Source organism: Cyanistes caeruleus, chromosome 12, assembly GCF_971803275.1.
Source record: "Cyanistes caeruleus chromosome 12, bCyaCae1.hap1.1, whole genome shotgun sequence".
Lineage (NCBI taxonomy): Eukaryota > Metazoa > Chordata > Aves > Passeriformes > Paridae > Cyanistes > Cyanistes caeruleus.
The window spans coordinates 18,944,657-18,961,680 of NC_141712.1; the positions used below are offsets into that span (position 1 = coordinate 18,944,657).

Genomic DNA, 17,024 nt, shown 5'->3' on the forward strand with positions numbered 1-17,024 from the left:
AGATATGTTCTGTGCCTCCCACGTTTGGCAGAGCTGTGTTGACACAGCACAATCCCAGAGGAGAGCATCGCCACATCCACATCCCTGCTCCCTCCAGGATGCTGCTTTCCCTTTCCAGGACTCTGGGATGGTTTTGCTGTCTCTCCCTTTCCAGGACTCACCCTGGGATGGTTTTGTTGTCTCTCCCCTTTCAGCCTCTCGAGACCAGCATTTCCAATTTGTCATCTGCAATGACTCCGGAGGGTGTTTCCTCCAGGACCTTGCCTCTTGAATTTGTTTCTCCTGTCTGATTCACAGACCCCCAGTTTGTTTGATCTCCCAGGGCCGGCATTTCCAGCAGCTCCCTGGGGCTCCATGAAAGGGGAGTGAGGAAGAAGAGTTCACATGTGCTACACAAAAATCTCCATATTTTAAAGGGTATCCTGTATCCCCGCCGGAACATTTTTAATGGTCCACAAATCAGAAAAGAAAATAAAAAAGTTGCAAACCACACTTAAAGCATTCATTGTTCAAAGCCCAGATCCCTGGGATGGCTGGAGGCTCCATGGGGCCGGATCTGAGGAATTCTGTGCTGGGGTGGGCTCCCTGAGCCCACTCACCCTGGGCTGGGTGGGGGTGCTGCTCTCAGGCACTCTCTGTTTGTTTTTCAGGGAAATGTTTCCATTTTTGGGATGGGAGGCAAGCAGGAGCATTTCCAAGGAAGAATCTGCCAAGGTATTAGGTATGGAGATTTATGCCCTGCTTGTGGCAGGGGATTGCTGAAATGTGTGTTAGAAGAGGCAAAGACTGATTTAATTCCTCTTTAAAGCTCCTTTATGGCAGAATTCTGCTCTCCTCCTGACATCCTTTGATGAGACTCAATAATCACCAAGGCTGGCCAAGCCAAAAGAGATGACTGGAATTTTCAAAAGTGGTAATCCCAGCATTACTCCAGCACATTCCAGATTTTTTGTCTTCCCTTCAGGTTCTCCATTCATTCCCTCTGCGATTCCCAGTCACTAACACAGGGAAATGAAGAGTTCCAAAAATAAACTCTGCTTTTTCCTTTGAGTGAGCTGTTTAACATCTTCTGCTTTAGTGTTTGGTGACAGGGCAGCGAGAGGAATCACCAGGAGCTGAGAAAGCTCCAGCTCTTCAGCAAGGAGATGTGTTTTGAGGCAATGATATGCAGAGCCTGGGTTTAATCTCACCTGGACTCCAAAGCGCAGTTACTGAGACTGAAGAACCAATATCCCACAAGAATATTGGGACTGGCCAACAATTTGCATCTTATTGTTTAGACAAGAAACATAAATTTGTGAAATTGTGAGAATGGATTCTTCAAGGAGTTCTCCAAATGTGTGCATTGTCAGATACAAATACTTCCAGACTCTTTGTTTCATAAAGTCTTCTTGAAACGGAATTTACTTAGAAAAGCATTTGTGCTGTAACATCTGTTTACATCTGTTTGCAATACAATTCTTGTGTTTCCTGGTCAGTAACTGCCTTAAACAGAAATATTGTTAATTCTGCAACCAAAAGGGCATTTAATTTGATTTCTGAATGTTCTGAATAAAACTGAAATTTCTCCAATTGCTCTGTTACAGGAGGGTGCAGCCAGGTGTGGGTCGGTCTCTTCTCCCAGGTAACGAGTGATGGGACAAGAGGAAAAGGCACTGGGTAAGGTGGTTCACCAGGAAGAATTCCTTTTCCCTCTGGGATAAACAAGCAGTAGAATCCCAAAATCCCAGAATCGTTAAGGCTGCTCTTTGCCTGATCTGCTCTCATAGCCGTGGGCTAACGTGGATTTTTTGTGTCCTGAAGACATTTGCTCACATCCATCCTCCTCCTCCTCCTCCTCTGGCTGAGGAAGCCCAAAATGTGCCAGATCCAGAGGGGACAACCCCATGAGTTGATGAGGGAACATGAAATTCCAAACATTTGTCTCATTTCAAAGCAGGAGCACTGGAATCCATGGGCACATCCTGTGATTATCAGGGCTCCAGAGACCTCTCGTGGACAAACACATTTGCTTCCTTCATGTGACGTGTTTGTTTTAGGGATAAAGTGTATTTATTTCCCAATAATCCATTACTATTATTACTGATACTATTATTATTTACATGTTATTAATGATTATATTTTATTCATAATTGTTTCATTATTCTATTACATTATTATAATATATTCCATGGTGACACAAAGGTGGATTCTACTCCTACAGTGATGATCAAGCAAATAACATCTTAAATATTTTCCCACTTACCCATTTTGCCTCATCCTCAGTTAATATTTTTTTAGGACTTTTGCATTCTGGAGTGGTGTTTGACAGTGAAAAATAATTTCAGTTCATATTGGGTTTGGGTTTTTTACTATTTTGACTTATCAGACAATAAGGATGCTAGAAAAGGAAGAATTAAACCAGCAGTGTTTCATTCCTATTTATTGCTGACTGTAAATTATTTGGAATGTGGTGTTTTTAGCCTCATCAGAAAGACTTACCAAGATTCATCAATTTATTGAGTGTTTTCCTTCTCAATTTTAATGCCCATTTTTTGTCACAAAGCATAAAATTTCCATCAACAAGAGAGAAATCTGGAATTTGCTGAGCATTTCTGGGGCTGGCAGGGTGAGTTCAATGGTTGAAACCCACCACTCATAAACAAGAAATAAATCAGCAACTGAATTTTTATTTATTGATAAAAAACTCCAATTTTTTTCCCTGAGACATGTGTAAACCTGGTTGGGCCCAGGCCCCAGGAGGTGGCTCCTATGAGATGAGATTTATCCCCAAATCTCCTGTCTGCAGCCATCTGCCAGTGTGGGGATAAATTGCTTTTTCCACAGAGATTATTCGATTTTTTCCACGACCTGCTTCATTTTCCAACTCCATCCTTTCCTCACTTGGGTGAGTTATTGGTGGCCCTTGATGTTCTCACTTAACAGAAAGCATAAGGAGAAATTTCTGTTTACTTCACTGCCCTGGCTTTGCATGAAAGTGCCGTAAAATTAAAGGCAGACAAAGAATTTAATATTAAGGAGAGGTAATTAAGGAGTTGCTCAGCCCTCTGTGCTTATCTCCAGCCCCTGTGAGCAGCCCACTGTGTGCAAGGCAAAGGCAATTTTTCTTTTTAATACTGCAATAACTCTAAGCTCTTTTAAGAGAAAATCCACTGACCATTTGGGACAAAAAGCTACATTTCAAAAATAAATTAAAATCTTGGCAAGCAGAGCTTGATTTCACAGGAAAATTTCAATGTGCTGGAGTGCTGAAAACCAAACGTATTTCAGCTGAATGCTCTTTGATTTTTGCAGGGGGAAAAAAATTCCTTTTTAATTCTTTTCTGCCCTTTTTCAGCAGGGGAAAGGTCTAGCAGTATTTTTTAATTATTCTTTATAGCTTTGGTTGTAGGTGCAAAGATGGAATGTTGGAATTGGGAAGGATGAAGATGTTTGGCGTCCCAAACTGTGCTAGGAATGCTTTATATCCAATATAACACTTTACATACTGAAAGATGACATACTGAAGATTTGCAGTGGATTTTGAAGTGGATTTTAAAGCAGATTTTAAAGGAATTTTTTGTCTTCAGCTGGTTGCTCTGCTCAGCTTCAAGACCTGCATAATTCTGACACCACTTTTTATTTGACTCTTGTCTTTGGTGGATTTTAATTTGTTTTGGTTTTTTTTCCCCTCCCCTCCCCCCCATTTTATTAAATGCTGGCTATCAGCTGTATCCAGGCCAAATATACATCTGGAATCCCAAATCCTCGCTCCTTTTTGCTCACCCTCCCTAGAGCTTTCCCATTCAGTCTGACAAAACCACCAGGAAGTTTGAGGCTGGGTATTATTTTTCGCGGTACATCTTATCGGCCAATTAGTGCTTGAATTTAAACGTACAAGTGCCTATCTCTCTGTTCACAGCTATTCTGCTTGATATCAAACAATTCCTTGCTCCCAGGCTCCAGGAATCAACGTTATCACCGCTCCTGGAGTATCTTATTTGCTTTGTGATAGGAACGCTGAGCGCATCCTGAAATTCTGTTTTCTGGGTTTGGGCTTTCATGTGCCACGCAAAGCAGAGTGAGCTCAGCAGGCGATTTTCCTGTTGTTAAGCCCTGAACCCTAATCTGAAGGAAACAAACCCAGCTCCTCTTATTTTCAAACAGATAAGATTTGCGAGGTTATTAATCACGGGCTCGAATGGCCGCACTGGGAATTGAAAATGATCAACGGTTTGATATAAAACTTGTCAACATTTATTCCAGAGACGGACCATCCGTCCAGTGGGAGCCTTAGAAAGTCATTTTGTGTCTGGTGGATGATAAAGGGACATTTAAGAGCATAAACAGCCATGACATCATGCTGAACTTACATGTTCTTTCATCTGCCCCTAAATAAGACCGGTTCTTTTTGGCTGTTGCCCTGAGCTTTGATTTTTGAAGGTTTTTTCCCCCCATGTATCACTTAATTTATTTATTCTTTTTTTAATTATTATTATTTAATAGAACTAGTCGCTGTTGTTGGGTTTATTTTTCTCAGAGAGCTTTAATGCTGGGTCCAGAGGATCAACTCCTGGGCAGGTGTAAATCAACGTCAAGCTGGCCTCCCTCAGACAAGGGTTCAGCTCATGGTGTTTAATCTTGCTGAATTTGTACTCTGGAAAACATGAAATTATGTCCTCCCCCACGTAAACAGATCCTGGCAGTGCTGAACACATTGAGAAAAGATAATTTTCACATTTCTTTCTTTCCTTTCTCAGCACTGCTCTTCAGCCACTAAACCTATTTCAAGGGTGACTGACACACAGGGCAACCCAACCACAATTAATGACAGAGATAACTAAAAAAGGAGATTATTTTCTTTTTGCCCAACAGCCTTTAGCTGGAAGAGCTTTCAGTGTGTGGTTTAACATCACTTTTAATCTGGCAAAATAGGTTTAAACCCTCATAAATACCCCATGAAAATCTCCCAGTGACCATTTGGTGCAGAAATAAACTGCCAGCGTGGCTTGGAAGGGATAGGGTAAGTATACATCTATGTAAAATATATAAAAGAAATATATATATAGATGTTCTGATGGGAAGGAACCCCTTGCACAGATGCCACAGTGCAATTCCAGCCTCCATGGGACACCCCATTCCCTGCCAAGGGCTGTGATAAGATCACAGAGTGTAATAAACCTCTCCAGTCCCTTCCAGGGGATAAAAGATGGGAAGGAAAGTGTTTTAAGTGCAGCCAGATCGCTGTCCTAGGCTGGGGAGAAGAAAGAAAGAGCTGATGAAACTGGTGTTTGGAGAAGTGGTCTCTGAACCGGGTAGGATTTTTGTTTGGCATTGAGAAATTAGGCTATGGAGACTAAAAAAAATGTAAATTTAGATTTAAATTTATCTACAGAAATGTAGATTTTTGTATCTGGTGGTGCAGGTGCCCTGAGCTGGCACATCTGGGGCTGCCAAAAGGCAAAGTTTGGCAGAAGTGAAGAAACTGAGATAAGAGTCCTGCAAAAGGACAAAGATTTCTCCCGTACCTCTCTGTGATTCCTCACTGCAAGAGAAGAAATCTCAGGAAAACTTCTAGAGAATTGATGGTTTTTCCCTTGTGTGTAGAGAGGCTGTTCTTAGAGCAGAGAGGAGAAGTGTTCTTGCACCAAAGGTGTCAGGGTGGATTTGTACCTGTTAGGGTATTTTTCCCTTGAATGTGCATATCATTTTGAATTTCACAATTATTTTAATACAAGAAGTGACTTGATTACTGGCAAAAGCTGATATAAAACTCTCCACTCTTTGTTAGGAAAAGGTTGGCTGTTTATGCAATTCCAAATTCTTCCTTTTAAAATAAAATTTACAGCCTCCTGAAACAGCTCCCACAGACCTCCCAGGCTTTGATTTCTCCCAGAGTTTTTGAAATGCCTCTCGACCCCTAGACTGGGAACAGCCTGGAATAATTACACCTGATGGGAGGTGTTAATGCCTCTGACACTGCCTGCCACTCATCTCCACACCTGGGAGAAATTTATGTGCCAACTGCCCAGTGTTTTACTGCCAAGCTGAATCCTTCCCATTTCTCCTAGGGATTACCCTCCACGCCGTGAATGTACTGTTCATTTATCATTTCAGTTCCTCAGGTCAGAATTGTTTCCAAGAGGAGAATAAGGTGTGGGCTGCACACTGTGGAGGGGTTAGAGGAGGTGAAGGCACACGGTGTTGCCTCAGGCATTTCTGGGTTTCAGGATCGAGGGAAAGCTGGAGGAGAGAAGTGTAAATCCAGGCAGTGTGTGGAAAAGCTGCCTCCAGGTCTGCTGAGAGGTGGATTTGGGAATCTCTCTAAGAACAGCTTGGTAAACCTCCACCTCTCAGGCTCTGTCTTGGCTGGGGAAGGTGGTTTTCCACTTTCTGTCTCTCTGCAGAGCCATAACAGAGATGAGAAAATTCAGAGTTTCCGGGGAGCAAATTCATCTGTGGTGGAGCCTGGTCACAGGCAGCACACCTGGGGCTTCACCTCTCCTCTCCTGCTTTTGTGAAATCCACTCCTGTCCTGCACAAAGCCCAGCTCCTCCTCCTCCATCTCACACAGCCCCTGTGCCAACACGGGCTGGGCTCTGTGTGTGTCTCCCTGGGGGATCCTCTGCCCCCAGACCCCCACGCTGAGAATGTGGAATGCAGAAATTGTTTTATCTCAAGTGTGGGCACCATGGAGCAGGAGCCTGCACACACTGGGTGATTTCTTTCTCCTCTTGGTGCTCTCGCAGTGGCTTTGCTTGCAAAAGGCAAATATTCAAGTGCACTGGGGAAATTCCAGCCTGGTAATTTAAACAGGGACAGAGAAGTGAGGTGTTCACTTCCAGTTCCAAAATGTGACATCCAAGGGCTGGTTGTTCACACAGGTTAGTGTTCTCCAAAACAAATGAGCCACCACGCTCAGAGAAGTCAAAGCTTGCTGATGTTCTGCATCGCATCCTGAATCCAGAAGAATTGAAAAAGCTGCTTTTTATCCATGACAACCAGCACTGATGTGTGGAAGCCTCTGCCCTGCCGTGTGCCAGAGCTGCAGAGTGCAGCTATCCCTTCAGGAAATGCTGATTTGTGCCAGGCAGAGTGGGTCTGGGATTTATTTTTCCAGGTGGCTGCGGAAGAGGCTGGTTCTGCACCTCGTGGTGATGAATGCAGCAATTTCCCCATCAGCTTCTGACAGGTTAAACTCTTCTGGGTGATGCTAAGAGGATTTAAACACCCAAACACTACCAATTATCTGCAGCCAGCACACTGACCTGTCAGTACTGAGGCTCAAAGCAAAAGCGCTGAGTGAGGATTGAGTGACAAGCAATAAAAAAAGGAGACGTGGAACAGGAGGAGCAACCCCCCTGCACCTCGAGGGGATTTTTTGTGCACGTGGCCCGTCCAGCAGCATCTACAGCCCACGTTTATTGTGTTTGGGGATGGCCTCTCCTGGAGCCTGCCTGGCCTCAGGACAGCAGAGAGGGGCACATGCAAAACAGCAGCAGGGCTGGAAGATAAACACAGCACAAGTGTTTGTCACCTTGCACAAGAGCTTCACCAACTGCCCTGTTCCTTGGTGACATCATGTTTTGGCTCAGAGAAACCTGATGCCTTATCAATGGGCATGTTCTGCTCTCCCAGGTTCTTTTTCTCTTTTTTTTTTCCTTTAATAGGGAATTTTCCTGGGAGTAAGTTATGTCAGTGTCTACTGCTCCTGTACCATGAGTAACCCAAACCATATTTTTGCAGTCTATTTCCAGAACTTTAAACTAAATTTGAGGTTTAAAAAAAAAAAATTATAACAAGTATTTCATAGCTTTTAAATGAATCAGAAGTGAGGAAAGGGAAGATCAGCGGGAAGCTGTTTTCACCTTGGTTCAGAGAACTTTGAAGAGCTGTGCTAAGCCAGTTGAGTTCTTTAATAATGTTTTCAGCTACACTCCCTCAAATATCCTGGCTAAAAAGGGAAATGGCCAGACCTTTGAAGTGTTTTTGTGTCTCCTCATCACTCACACCTGCACAGGACTCTCTCCAGAGCAGAAAGGCAGGAGACACAGTTCACACCTGAGCAGCGCTGCCTACCAGACCTCAGCTGATCCCAAAACCCTGTGAATGCTCCCACACCTAGGCAGAAATTTATTTTATTTATTTATATTTATTTATTATCGGGTTTTATTTTGATTGATACCTTAGCTGGGTGTAAGCCCTGAGGGGCTCCCTTGGCTCGGGCCTCTGCAGAGGCTGTGGCACAGGCAGAACCTCCTGTGAACCAAAAACCATGGGGTTTGTGTGAAAAAATAAGAATTATCCTTGGGGAAATTTATCTCCCCCTGCAATAGAAGTGCTGCTGAGATTTGATGACTGAAGTCTGATTCAAGAGAGAAGGAAGAGGTCGATATCTGGGATAAAACATTGACCAAAGAGAGGTTTCTCCTGGGCTGGGAATGGAAAAGCAACGGGTGAGCCGGTGAGAAGCAGCTCTTTTTGGACAGGGGACACCCAGGGGGGGGTCACACAGACCCAAAAAGTCTCCAGAATTCCCATTTTTTGCAGGAAGTTTGGGTAAAAACCCACAGCATCCCAGTGCCCACCTTCCACCTCCTCTGCCAGCTTGGCATCACGCTACCTTCCTGCAGGAAGGAGACACAAAATGTTACAAAATTAGCTAAATTAGCCAGCTTTTATCAGGGTTTACATTCCCGTGCTCAAGCTGGGGGATGTGAGGCCCCTTTTGGGCACGGGGGACGCGGATTGGGGAGCTCAGCAGTGCTGATGGAAAACCAGGTGATGTCTGAATGTCACAGAGGGCGGGGGCTGAATCTTTGTGATTAATACGAGACAATCATCTCCTGTGGGACACGGGCCAGGACTGGGCTGAGAGCAGCAGTCACATTTCCCCTGGCAGATGAAAAGCCCTCTCTGTAACCTCAGCAGCACCCCCTGCCAAAAGCTTTGTTTTACACAGTGCTGGAGATGCTGCCCATTAAACAGCAATTAGTCTTTGCTGGATCCAAGGCCTGCCCTCTCTCCCAGATGGCCACTTATTAAGATATTTATGGTTAATATGAATTTCCCCTGGCATAAATCAGCAGCCTTTATACCTGCAGGGAAGTCAGGGCAATCAGCGACCCCGCTCAGCCGGGCCGGGCCGCCAGCGCTGCCTTGTAAAATAAAGGTTGTAACAACTTCTCCTGGTCGTAAAAACAACAGGAGAGGGGAAAATCCCAGTGCTGGGATCTGATAACTCTAATCAAGCGCTGGCACATCCTCCTGGAGGCTGGCAGATGGAAAGGGACACGGATTCATTGGGGGTTTCTGGAGCAGGAGCCAGAGCTTGCTGGGATTCGAGGGGTGCGAGGGTGGAGGAGCGGGGAACTGGAGCCTGGGACATGAAGAATCACACGGTCACAGGGTGTTTTGGGTTGGAATGAACCTGAAATCTCATCCCATTCCACCCCTGCCATGGCAGGGACACCTTCCACCATCCCAGGCTGCTCCAAGCCCTGTCCAACCTGGCCTTGGGCACTTCCAGGGATCCAGGGACAGCCACAGCTTCTCTGGGGAACCTGTGCCAGGGCCTCACCGCCCTCACAGCCAAGAATTCCTTCCCAAAATCCCACCTAAACCTGCCCTCTGGCAGTGGGAGCCATTCCCTGTGTCCTGTCCCTCCATCCCTTGTCCCCAGTCCCTCTCCAGCTCTCCTGGAGCCCCTCTAGGTCCTGGAAGGGGCTCTGAGGCCTCTGCAGAGCCTTCTTCAGGCTGAACACACCCAGCTCCACAGCCTGACACTGCACATTGTTTCACTCCCGTGTTTGGCTTTTGTTGTGAGCAATATTCCAAGTTATTTCTACCTTTGGGACAGTCTTGTTTTTCCCCTATGAGTTTGTTGTGATACGAAAATAACGAAATCAGCGCTGACAGATTCCAACCACAGATCTCCAAAGCAGGGAAATCACTCTCTCTCTTTCCCCCTGTTTTTAAGCTAGCAGGGAAATATTTCCTTTGTGAAGTGACTTTCTCTAAAATGCCTGAATTGTGTGACATCCTCCCCTGCACAGGTGTGCAGCTCCCAAGAAGGATTTTTTTTCCCTGTCTATATAAGATACTCACCTGGCTGCCTCCAGCTGCATCTCTCTGTCCCTGGTCCTTCCTTTCAGGTGTTTCCTCTTGTCCTAAATCCCAGAAGAAGGGATTTCAGTGCATCTCACACAACAGCAATGTGACTTTTGAGCACTGCTGAAGACAGCTCTCCCTCTTTGCATTCCCCAGGACACCCTCCTGTGTTCCACAGAGGAAAATCCAGACCTGCACAACATCCTTGCCTTTTCATCAGGGACTTTCCATCGACACCAGTAGGTTTAATGCCCTGCTGACCTTGGGGTAATTTCTTCCAGGATGAATTTGCAGCTGCTTTAGTACTTTTGGAGCAGCATGTCCTGGTTAGAGAGATAACACAATGATGAAGGGATAGAAAAATCAGCTTTCAAGGTAAAATCAGTACATTTTAAGCAGCAAAATCAGCTTTGCTGAGTACCCAGGAGCTGCTAAAGTATATCAGTAGATGGCACTATTTTATACTGTATGAGGCCCCAGGACAGGTAGGGAGGAGCAGTAAAGCTCAGGAGATGTTGTGAACACAATTTCCTTCTTCCATGCAAAAATGCTCCACCAGGATCAGAGCAGAAGATATGAAGACTTTTCTCTCTGTGATTTCCTCTCTTCCCTTTTCTTGTGCTGAGCCTTTGGCAAAGGTCAAAGTTAGAAGGACAATCTCTGTCATTTATGTCATTTATGGTTCTGGGGATGCTAAGGCAGAGATGTCTCCATGTGTTCATTAAACATCTGCAGCCAACCTTGCTCAGAAAATAATCCTATCACTCCAAAACACTGCCTGTGGTCTCATTTGCTCCCAGAAAATTTCTCAGCTGGGGTGACACTTTAATTTCTCTGAGCCCAGTTGCTTATGGAGAGCAGCTTTCCTTTCAGCTGGGCAGGATTTAAAGGTTTCTCTAATGTAAAATGGCTCTGGGTATTTCAGATCTTGGCACAGATCACTCTGTTATTAAATCAGTGTTGTAACCTCACTTGGGCAAACTGGAGGAGAAATCAAAATTGCAGACTGGGGCAAAATGTGACTTTTCTGGTATCTGTTGTAAAGCACACTCTGCATCCCCAGCCTAATTCCATCACCCCTGCCAGAATCCCAGGATAATCCTCTAAAAATCCACGAGGATTTTTGAACCTCCAGACTCTGGGGGCACAGGAGCAGAGTTTGGCCACTTTCTGTCTGTCTGTCTGTCTGTCTATCCTCAGGAGCTGCTGCCACCACCGTGGTGCTGGATGCACCCAAAGGCACCCAGGGGACCAACCCTGCTGTTTGTTGCCATTTCTTCCATTGGCCAGGATTTATTTCGGAGGATTTAAAGGTCAGAGAGTTCAAAGTTCAAAAATGCTCATCAGATTGAATGAATGAGATTGAACGAGATTTTACCTTTAAGTAAAAGAAGAAAAAAAAAAAGGAATCTGTCCTTTACTGCTAAATCCCTCATATCAGGAATTCCTGTCATCCTCTGACAGTGATCTTTTTATTCCCTTTAGTAATTGACTTTTTTGCCTCTCCCCAGAGCCTCTCTTGTTTTGATTGTTCTCATTTATTATTTTTCTTTTTACTTGGCACCTCAGAGTACTGTCAGCATTCCACCAGCATGTTCCTCTGTCCCTTCATGCCTATATTGTCTGGTTTTCTGTGCTAAAACCAAACCAAAGACATGCCTGAGGAGCAGTGAAACCTCCTGGTCTTTGCTAGCATAGCTCAGCAGAAAGACCAAACCGTGCCCATTGACAACCAAGCTATTTCCCCCTCTCTGCCCTCCCTCCTGCTCCCTTTCTGTTGCTGATGCAATGCTGGATTTGTAAAAAAAAAACAAAAAACCCTGACTACTCTGCTGTTTTTATCTGGAGGAACATCTAAATCACTTCGGAGTCTGTTGGCTGAACTCAGTAAATAAATAGCAGCGAGCTCAGTAGTAGCAGTGAGTTATGGCCGTGTCCAGCAGCTGCACTCACAGCCACCCCTCCATCAGCACAGGGGCCTTTTAATCCACTCATGAAGAATTCCAGCAGTGTTCCCAACCCTGGGGAGTGGGTGTTGTATAAACTGTGCAGGTAAAGGTCTGCTCAGGCAGCTTTTGCTGCTGGTAAGGAGTGACAGGGGATGGTCAGAGGTGCCCCAGTATGGAAGAGATGCTCAGACCTTACCACACAAAATCCCAGGATCACTGAGGTTGGAGAAGACCTCCAAGATCATCAAGTCTACCCTGTGACTGATCCCCACCTTGTCCCCAGCCCAGAGCACTGGGTGCCACATCCAGGCCTTCCTTGGACACCTCCAGGGATGGGGACCCCAAACCTCCCTGGGCAGCCCCTGCCAATGTGGATTTGATGCAGAAAATCATCCATGCTTGTGAAAATCTCCAAGGAGCTGTTAAATCCCAAAAATCAACCAGAAAGTGAACCACGAGAAAAGGAAAGCAGAGTCATGCCTAGTGCTCTGAATTTCTCTCCATGCCTCTCTATGTCAGTAGACAAAACAGGCTGGAGAGAGACCTGGGACAAGGGATGGAATGCCAGGACAAAGGGGAATGGTTTCAAAGTGCCAGAGAGCAGGGAGAGATGGGATTTTGGGAGAGAATTCTTTCCTGTGAGGGTGGGCAGGGCCTGGCACAGGTGCCCAGAGAAGCTGTGGCTGCCCCTGGATCCCTGGAATGTCCAAGGCCAGGTTGGACAGGGCTTGGAGCAGCCTGGGACAGTGGGAGGTGTCCCTGCCCATGGACTGGGATGAAATTTAAGGTCTTTTCCAACCCAACCCATCCTGTGCTTCCATACAGATGCAAATGTTGGCTCAGATGTCATTAATTCTGCAGCATAAAGTGAACACAACAAATGTTTGTTCCCGCTACATCCATGCACAGAGCTCAGATGAAAACAGAGATGGTCTCTCTGCCAGCACATGCCCTACATGATAAATCATTCAGTACATGTCTATACGTGATAGAAGCTTGGTGTAACCTATATTTGTATTATATATTGTGCCAAAAACTCCTAATGTCTTAATCTGGGATTTAAGGAAATAACTCTTTTTCCACTTCTTTGATTACAAGCCCTTAGTTTTAATTCTCTATATTCTAAATATATTCCCTCTGCCACGGAATACTAATGGCTTATTACTTTTTTTAAATGTTCTAAATGTAAAAATCAAACTAAGATATAAAATATTCTGTCATCTTTTTGGTTGTTTCTTATTTTTTTTTTAATCTAGGGTAGCAGCATGGCTCAGTCCTGCTCTCAACTTCTAACAAAGCTCACAGTTTTAGGTTCATTAGGGTTTTTTATTACAACCTCATAAAAGTATTTACAATATTTCATTATATTTTAAACCAAAAGCACTAAGAGAAAATGCCTGAAATAAAAATGCCCATAATTTTCCTGTTGCCTTGTCACTGTCTGAAAACCTTATCAGAGTTCCTTGTTACTTTAATGGTGTAGGATTAAGGGTAATGAAGAAACATTTAGGGTTCTGCAAATCACTTTGATTTCATTGTATAATGTACCAGCACTTCTCTGTGATTTACTGCCCAGTTGTTTGAAATAGCCTGTGGGATTTATCAGTCTTGGAGGAAACTCTGTTTCCTTGAACAATTAGCTCAGACTAAAGTTGTGTAACTCTTTTTTTCCTTATTATCCTTTTTTTTAAAAAGCATTTCTGGATGGGAAATAATGAACTCCCCACTGGCTCCTACCTTGATGGTTAGTGGGGGAGGGATGAATATTTTTATTGCAAATTTTCTTGCAAAAATTTTGATTTTCTAGATATTTTCTCCCTTTTTTGACACTAAAGGTCTCTGATCATTATTAAATTGGTTTTATGTCTATGTCTGGGGTGATTTTCATTTTCTCATTTCTTATTTTTCATTTGGTTTTCAGCTCAGATCTGTTTTCCTCATTGCCCACAGGGATTTCTCTGTTTCCTCACAGACTGAGGTGTTTCTTTAGGTAAAAAATTGTTTTGACATAAACCACTTGCACTCAAACAGATATTTTGAATTATTACAATGCCCATAAAATAAAATAAAAAATCCAAATAACTCCAAATCACCCATATAAAAAAGCTTTTAAAAACTGTGTCATTTTCATGACATTTAATGCTGATCTTCCAGCTTTTCCTGGTCATTAAAGGGTCATTTCCCCATGGAATTTACCAACTTCTGCAGGAAGAGTATGGTGGAATAAAACCCAAACCCACTTTTTTGGGTGGTTTCTTGGCTTAATTCCTCTCAGCTCAATCCCTGGATTGAAATCCCATGGATTTCTTCCACCTGGGATCCAAACTCTGTTCTGCTGCTGGGATTTGGGAAGGTTCACGAGCAGTTCAGGGCATGTGGCAGCACGCAGGGCTTCAAATAAATTGTTGGCATCACGTCTGAAATGTTTCAGAGTTCCCCAGTGCCGGCAACTCCTTTGAGCAATTTAATAATTGAGGATTAAAAAAAAGAGTATCTGTGGTTTGGCTTTCAGTAGAATGGGATGAAGGTGAGGCTGGACCAGTTTGTTAATTCCCTTTGGTGAGTTTTTCCCATGGTTTGCACAAGTCAGAGAAAAAATCCATCATCAATTGGGGAAACCTTTCTGGAAGCACAGCCTTGCTGGAGGTGCAGGAATTGGTCATCGAAAATTGGGATTGCAGAAAATTCCCACTGGGGGATATCCCCAGCCTTAAAGGTTTGATCAACACAATACCTCTGGAGCTGGGGAAAGGATCACAAAATCATGGAATCATTAAGGCTGGAAAAGACCTCCAGGATCATCCTGTCCAAGCTTTGAACAAACACCACCATTCCCACTAAACTGTGTCACCAAGTGCCACTTCTCATTTTTTTGAACATTTTCAGGGATGGTGTCTCCAACACTTCCCTGGGGAGCCTGTTCCTCTGCTTAATCGCTCTTTCAGTGAGGAAATTGTTCTCATTATCCAACCTGAAACTCCATTGGCACAACTTGAGGCCATTTTCCATTATCTTCAGAGATCCAGGCATGTGTTTGGAGCCTGGGAAATGGTGAATATTGCTAATAAGGCAGATGTGTCCTAAGAGGCACAAGAACTTAGGTTTGGGCTGGACATGACCCTTCCTGCTCCATTTTCTTAGGGCACAGCTCATTCTGCAATTGCTCCTTTCCCAAATCTGCAAGCAAGGCATCCATCAGTGCTTTCAGTGCTATAAATTCCCCAAATTCCAGTGGGAATCAGACACAGCTGATGGCACTGCTGTGCTGTCAGTCACCTGGCCAAAGTGTCATAAGGAGCATCCATCCACAGCTTTCAGAGCCACTGCCTACAGAATGCATCACAGGCAGCTCATGGCAAGTTTTTCCCTCAGAAATTAAGGAATACAGAGTGTGACCTCATACCCAGCCAGACCACTCTCAAAAACATATAAACAGTGTAAGAGCTTGTGATCTGCACCAAGCTGAGCTTGGTAAGGCTTGGAGAGGTTTAATCCCATGTCTGCTGTTGGGAGGTCTCTTCCCGGATTCACTGAGCTAGGAATTAGTGTCTCTTAGTCTCGAGCTACTTGTTTTATACATTTCCAATGTCTTCTTTTTAATATCCCTGGTCTTGTAAGCAGGGAATAACGCAGGAACTGTAATATATCATGTGCTATATTACACCAGCAGAATAATCCTATATTTCTATTGGGAGATTCCAATAGACTTAAGGCATCACCGAACAATTTTGCAGTGTAATCAGTGCTACCAAAACCCCTGTCCCAACATTTTTTCGGGGAGGGTGGGCAGGAGGAGGGGGAGATTTTGAGCTAATTCTTTCCATCTGGGATTCATTTGCAGATTATGTGGGAAAAGGAGAGATTAATCCACGGGAGGAATGAGCACACATTAATTTGCCATCTGGGGATGTAAACAGGAAGCCCAACGCGTTGAGCCTTAGTGGCTGCTTATTGCTTCAGTGAGGAAAGATGAGTTGATGCCTTGGGTCTTATGCTGAAAATATTTTAGTAATTTCTAATAAGATATTATAAACAAATGTCAGTCCAAAGCTTTTCTGAAAAGGGGAAGAGAACGTTGTCCTTGGATACAAGAGCAGCTGATAGGAGGGGGAAAAATATCCTTTGAGTGAATTTGGCAAGAAAATCTCACTTGTTTGAGATTATTTTTATTGAAGTTTGATTTTTTTTTGTTAAATTTTATCTGAATTGAGCATGTAAATGATCCCCCTGTTCAGCTTTTGAGCATCTGCTGCTGCTGCTTTTAAAATTTAATAACTGACCTCAAGGATTGACAATGCTTTTAAATCATAAGTTTAAGAATAATCCTTTTGTACTGTGATGGTTGAGTGAAAGAGGGATGATTTTCTCCCTTGGTCTTTTCTTTTTGTTTCCCACGTATTCATTAAGCCCAGCCCAGACCACCTCTGTGTGGTGTAACCCAGGGGTGACGGGATCCCATCTCTGCTTCCCTGAAATGTATATCCCTGTCTTTCCTGAGCGTGTTTCTCTGGAGAGGTGGATGCTGAGTGTTTAAACAGGGATGACACTGATCCTCCTTTCCCAAGACCCGTAGCTCAACTCCCACTTTCCTCTCCCAGGGCTGCTCCAGGTTTCCCATCACCTGCCCTTGCAGGATTCCAGCAATTCCCTGTGCCAGAGATGCAGCAAGATCCTGCTGCAGCATCACCACACAAAAATCATTTCCCTGAAGTTACAAAAACCTGGATCAGGGGGGTGTTTGCTCCCAGCTTATCCAAAGGATGATTTTTGCCAGTCTGGGCAGCAGCTGGGGTCACACTGGGGTTCATAAATACTCCCAGGGAGAAATGCTCCCAGGTCACTGCAGACAATGGAGTGTCCCAAGCCAGGAGTGTTTATTTGCTGTCCCTGCTTTGAGCCAGCGGTCAGGACTGTGGACAGTAAATGTCAAGCCCTGGCATTCATCATTATTACAAAGTTCACTTGAGAAATTAGGCAGGTTGTTTT

The 17,024-nt window shown here is 44.3% G+C and overlaps 1 long non-coding RNA gene across 1 annotated transcript; it reads left to right on the forward strand.

Moving 5' to 3' along the window:
* Nucleotides 1-5,976: 5,976 nt before the first annotated feature.
* LOC147650897 (uncharacterized) lies at nucleotides 5,977-10,045 on the forward strand. The gene is made up of 2 exons (XR_015275321.1): nucleotides 5,977-6,104; nucleotides 6,864-10,045. It is a non-coding gene; the product is annotated as an uncharacterized LOC147650897 (long non-coding RNA).
* Nucleotides 10,046-17,024: the final 6,979 nt, after the last annotated feature.